Source organism: Vicia villosa, linkage group LG1 (assembly GCF_029867415.1).
Source record: "Vicia villosa cultivar HV-30 ecotype Madison, WI linkage group LG1, Vvil1.0, whole genome shotgun sequence".
Classification (NCBI taxonomy): Eukaryota; Viridiplantae; Streptophyta; class Magnoliopsida; order Fabales; family Fabaceae; genus Vicia; species Vicia villosa.
The window spans coordinates 50,395,582-50,401,581 of record NC_081180.1 but is presented as its reverse complement, the minus strand read 5'-3'; positions in this window follow the sequence as shown (position 1 = coordinate 50,401,581).

Below are 6,000 nucleotides of genomic sequence, written 5' to 3'. Positions count from 1 at the left end.
TGCTCAGCAGAGCCAGATGTAGATGCAGGTGTAGGTATAGTCCTTTCACTTTCATCAACCATCTTTTAAATGAAGCGTTTTTCTCTTCCTGAATCTTTTCTAAACACGGTTAAGTGCTTGCACCTTAGAACCGGCGCTCTGATACCAATTGAAGGATAGAAAAACACTTAGAAAGGGGGGGATTGAATAAGTGTGACTTAAAATCTTGAGCGATAAAAATAAAATGCACAATTATTTTTATCCTGGTTCGCTGTTAACGAAGCTACTCCAGTCCACCCCCGCAGAGATGATTTACCTCAACTGAGGATTTAATCCACTAATCGCACGGATTACAATGGTTTTCCACTTAGCCGCAACTAAGTCTTCCAGAGTCTTCTGATCACAACCTGATCACTCCAGGAACAACTGCTTAGTTCACTCCTAAGACTTTTCTAGAGTCTACTGATCAACACGATCACTCTAGGCTTAGTTCACTCCTAAGACTTTCTGCTCAGCCAACTGCCAAGACTTCCTGCTCAGCCAACGGCCAAGACTTCCTGCTCAGCTAACTGCTAAGACTTCCTAGAGTATACTGATCAACTGATCACTCTAGTTCCTTACAACTTAATGTAATCAATTCAAGAGTTTACAAATGCTTCTTAAAAGCGATAATCACAACTGTGATATTTCTCTTACAATTTAAGCTTAATCTCACTAAGATATTACAACAGCAATGTAGTGAGCTTTGATGAAGATGAAGATTCTGAGTTTTGATTTGAACAGCGTTTCAGCAAGTTAATTTGAATTGTATTGGTGCGAAATCGTTAACCTTGCTTCTCATCAGAACTTCATATTTATAGGCGTTGAGAAGATGACCGTTGAATGCATTTAATGCTTTGCGTGTTCCGTACAGCTTTGCATTTAATGTTATACGCTTTTGTCAACTACCTCGAGCCTTGTTCACGCTGTGTCTACTGACGTAGCCTTTAGTAGCTTTAACGTTCCTTTTGTCAGTCAGCGTAGTCTGCCACGTGTACTTCCTTCTGATCTGATGTTTGTGAATACGACGTTTGAATATCATCAGAGTCAAACAGCTTGGTGCACAGCATCTTCTGATCTTCTGACCTTGAAGTGCTTCTGAGCGTGATACCATCTTCTGATCTTCAGTGCTTCTGATCTCATGTTCTTCTGATGCTTCCATAGACCCATGTTCTGATTCTGCTTCGACCATCTTCTGATGTCTTGCCAGACCATGTTCTGATGTTGCATGCTGAACCATTTGAGACACATCTTCTGAGCGCTGAATTATGCGTACTCTTTATATATATTTCCTGAAAGGGAAATTGCATTGGATTAGAGTACCATATTATCTTAAGCAAAATTCATATTATTGTTATCATCAAAACTAAGATAATTGATAAGAACAAATCTTGTTCTAACAAATTCATAATCATAAGCATTACATTGCATCTCAGGTTCAAAAATTGTGTTTTTTTATATATTTAAGTCTCTTCCATCACGTTAAAACGAAGATTTACAATCATCGTGTCTCCGGATAGAAGAAACTTAAATAGGGGCATCTGTTGCACCCCAATTTTTGACCTCTGAGATCCCATCATTTTCTAAGTGTTATGATCATTATTGTTATACCCCAAAATTCGCCCTCGTTCTTTTTTCAAAAAAAAGAAGTCAACAGACTTCAGTCTAAAAATTTGGATTTTTATACAATCTTGGATTTTTATTTCATAAATATCCTGATTTTATGAATACTCAATTTTTAGAATTTTTTTTATACAGTATTTTGGTTCGCTGTTAAATTTATCCTTTCATAAACGCCAAATACTGTTTATCACTTCATACACTGTTTATTTGAGATTTATTTTCAGATAAATAATGCTGACGCAGTTCGTGCAGAATTAAAATTTGCAGGCGCGGAGTCCGGGTTTCAGATTATACTGGTAACAATTAAATTATTCTTGGTTTTATTTCCCACTAATTTTTATTTTTATACTATATTATTTTTTTTAAAATCTCTTTCTTTCTTTTCAAATCTTTTTTTTCAAAATCAAATCCTAGCTTTATTCTATACCCTTTTTCTTTTCAAAACCTACCATACTTTTTTTTTCAAATCCTACTACTATTCAAACGGTACACTCCACTCCCAACGTCTCTATCTCTCTCTTTTCACTCTATAAATACTCCTCATTTTTTCCATAAATTCTCACATCAAATTTCACTCATCTCCCAAATTTCTCAAACTTCTATCTCATAATTATTTTCTCTTCTTCCTCGGCAAAAATGGCAAAGTGGATGGATACACTTTTTCTTATAGTCATCACTATTTTTACGGTGATCATGTCCTTCTTCTGTCTGCATAGTCCTGAAAAATGCGGACCTGCGATGGTTACACTTCCGATCATCTATTTTCTGTTGTTCATAGCATGGATTATTAATCGTCATTTTTAAAGTTTGTTGTATTTGTCGCTTTCAAATAGTGTACCGTTTATTTTATTTGTTGTACTGTTCATTATATTATGTAATATTTGTACTGTTAGTATTAAATGTTGTACTATCTGTCGTACGGTAGTTTAATTATCAAGATAATATTATGTGTGTTAAATATTTATTTTTCTGTGCATTAAATATTTTTTTTCAAGGTTATTATCGGTATTTTCGTTCGCGTACATTATATTTTATTTATTTATTATGTTTGTGTTTTTCTAACAGCTCAGGTAAATAAATTTTTCACCATTAACACAACAAAAACAAAAAAAGAAAAAATTAACTTTAACTGTTGAATTTTCACTTTAACTGTTACGTTAATACCCGGACAGCTAGTTACCAGTCAAACCCGCTATCAGCGCAATTCTCCGTGTTTGTACCATCAGTCAAATCAATTTTTCGCACTTCAAATTTCCAAGATTTTGTTCTAGAAGTCTTCTGATAATCACGTGGTCAACAGAGACTCAACACTGCACAAAAATCAGGTACGCCTAACTGTCTCCTACACAAACAGTCCCTAACTAGGTTTTTTTATTTTTTTCAGGAGAACGAGTTTTTGAGACCTCAAATGGATTTCATGGATCTACATACGTCTCAAAGTACCACCAGACAAATTTTCAAACTTCGATTCGCTCGGACGCACAGTCAACAGCTCAAACAGTCAACAGACGACCAGTTTGACCAAAAAGTCAACAGACAGTCAAAAATGCAATTTTTGGTCAACATCCATATTTTTTCAAAAGATTCATCATGTGATCAATGGTTGATCATAATTCATCAAGAAAAGTTCAGAAATCGACAAAACTCAAAATTGCAAAATTAGAGTTTTTTACCTAAAAGTCAACTGAACTTTGACCGACCATAACTCTCTCATAATTTATCAGAAAAATTCCAACCAAAGCTCATTCTCAAGGAAATTCAATTCTCTACAACTTTGATGTTGGGACCAAGGTCAAGAAATGCTTCCGCCTAAGAGATATAAGCCAAAACATTACGGGTCATTTTGAAAGTCAACAAAAAGCAGTTTTTTGTCAAAGCCCATATCATCAAAATAACTTCTCCAAATGCAAAAACGCTTCCAAAGTGGCTTGTAGAGGACATCTTGGGCTTTCCAAAAAGTTAAAGAACACTTTCATAGGATCAAAATTGAGGGAGATATGCCTTGATGAAGTTGACCTTTTTTGGAAAAATGCATGAAACAAGTAATGACCAAAATTTGATTTTTTTTCAAAAAGGCCAATTCTTTTGTGATTCAATCTTGATTCTCATATGTTTAAAGGGCATCCACGACCCATCCATGATTCATGACATTTTTATTTCATTTTAATTAAATTTTATTCATTTAAAGTTTAATTAAAGTGAGATAATTCAAAGATATTATCAAAGATGCTTATGGTTGCCAATCAAGACCAATTCAAGATGTTTAAATATATTATTGCAAGATTGAAGAGAATAATACTTGAGTGTTTTAACCATGGTTAAGAAATACACTCATTGAAAATATTCCATTATCATATTTTTTCCACAAAATCAATCATGACAATTTCCACTTGCAAGGCTTCCAAGATCAGACTCTTTGCCTATAAATAGAACTTCATTTTCTTCATTCAAGGGAGAGAAAAAAGAGGAGGAGGAACAAGAGAAGAATAACAACACACTCCAAAAGCATAGCATAAGTTTTATATTTTTCAAAAGTTTCAAGAAACTTGTAAAAATCAAGGCTCATTCAAATAGCCACTTTCAATCAATTTCAATCACTCTATTCCACTCTTGGAACATCATAGAGTAAGTACAATGTAATTTTTAATATGTAGTAGTGTTAGGAGTTCATGAATTAAAAACTCCATATTTATGCATATTTTCAATTTCTCAAAAAAAATGTTTTAATTTTAGTTTTAAGTTGATAAAATGTTTATTTAATTTTTAACATAAAAATATTTTATTTCTTTTCATAATTAATTTATTTTGCTTAATTAATTAGTAATTATGTAAATATTGCTTTTTTTTTAATTATTTTCAACCAATCAAAAAACTCCAAAAATATTTTCCTTTTAGATTTAGGTTTATATTTTTATAATCTAATTTTTGACATAAAAAAGAATATTTTTTGTTAAGTTTAATTATTTGTATAATTATTTGTTTAATTAGTTTGTTAATTAACTAAAAAATCAATTCCAAGAAAATCACAAAAAATATTAAGCTTAATTTGTTTTATATTTATATTTATTTATTATTTGATATTATTTCTTATCTTTTTCTTTGTCTTGAATTGGGATAAAAAAGATCAAACATGGAAGAGAATTGTATGCGGTTGATTTAAGACTTATGGAATTTTATCGTGTAGTCGCTATGATTTTATCAAGCTTCTGATAAAGTTCCATTGAATTTAAATCCGAGAACATCCTTCACTCACCATCAATCTTTATTACTAACTTTGATAACATACTTGACAAGTTTCAAGATGGTTATCTTTAACATCTAACAATTAACTTTAAATTCCGCATTTTATTATATTGTTCTTTATATTTCTTGCTTTATACTTTATTTTATTATTCATATTATTTATGTTTCTGTCATTTTTTCTTTGTCCATTTGGACATATTATTTATGTTTATGTTATTTTTTCTTTGTCCACTCGGACATATTATTTATATTTCTGTTATTTTTTCTTTGTCCACTTGGACATATTATTTATATTTCTGTCATTTTTTCTTTGTCCATTTGGACATATTATTTATGTTTATGTTATTTTTTCTTTGTCCACTCGGACATATTATTTATATTTCTGTTATTTTTTCTTTGTCCACTTGGACATATTATTTATATTTCTGTCATTTTTTCTTTGTCCATTTGGACATATTATTTATATTTCTGCTATTTTTTCTTTGTCCATTTGGACATATTATTTATATTTCTACTATTTTTTCTTTGTCCATTTGGACATATTATTTATGTTTCCGCTATTTTCTCTTTGTCCATTTGGACATATTATTTATGTTTCCGCTATTTTCTCTTTGTCCATTTGGACATATTATTTATGTTTCCGCTATTTTTTCTTTGTCCATTTGGACATATTATTTATGTTTCTGTTATTTTTTCTTTGTCCATTTGGACATATTATTTATGTTTATGCTATTTTTTCTTTGTCCATTTGAACATATTATTTATGCTTCTGTTATTTTCTCTTTGTCCATTTGGACGTATTATTTATGTTTATGCTATTTTTTCTTTGTCCAATTGGACGTATTATTTATGTTTCTGTTATTTTCTCTTTGTCCATTTGGACATATTATTTATGTTTCTGCTATTTTCTATTTGTCTATTTTGCTAACATACAGGAAAGATCTTATAAATTAAGAGTAAGTAACTCCTAATTGCTTGCTCAAACACTTCCATTTTCAAACAACGAATTTTCAAAACTTCTCATCTATTTTCAAAACTTTCATCTGGTATTTGAAGGGCATTATTCCCGGTGAAACTCTTCAGAGACCTATGTGACCTATTGTCCATCTTCACTTC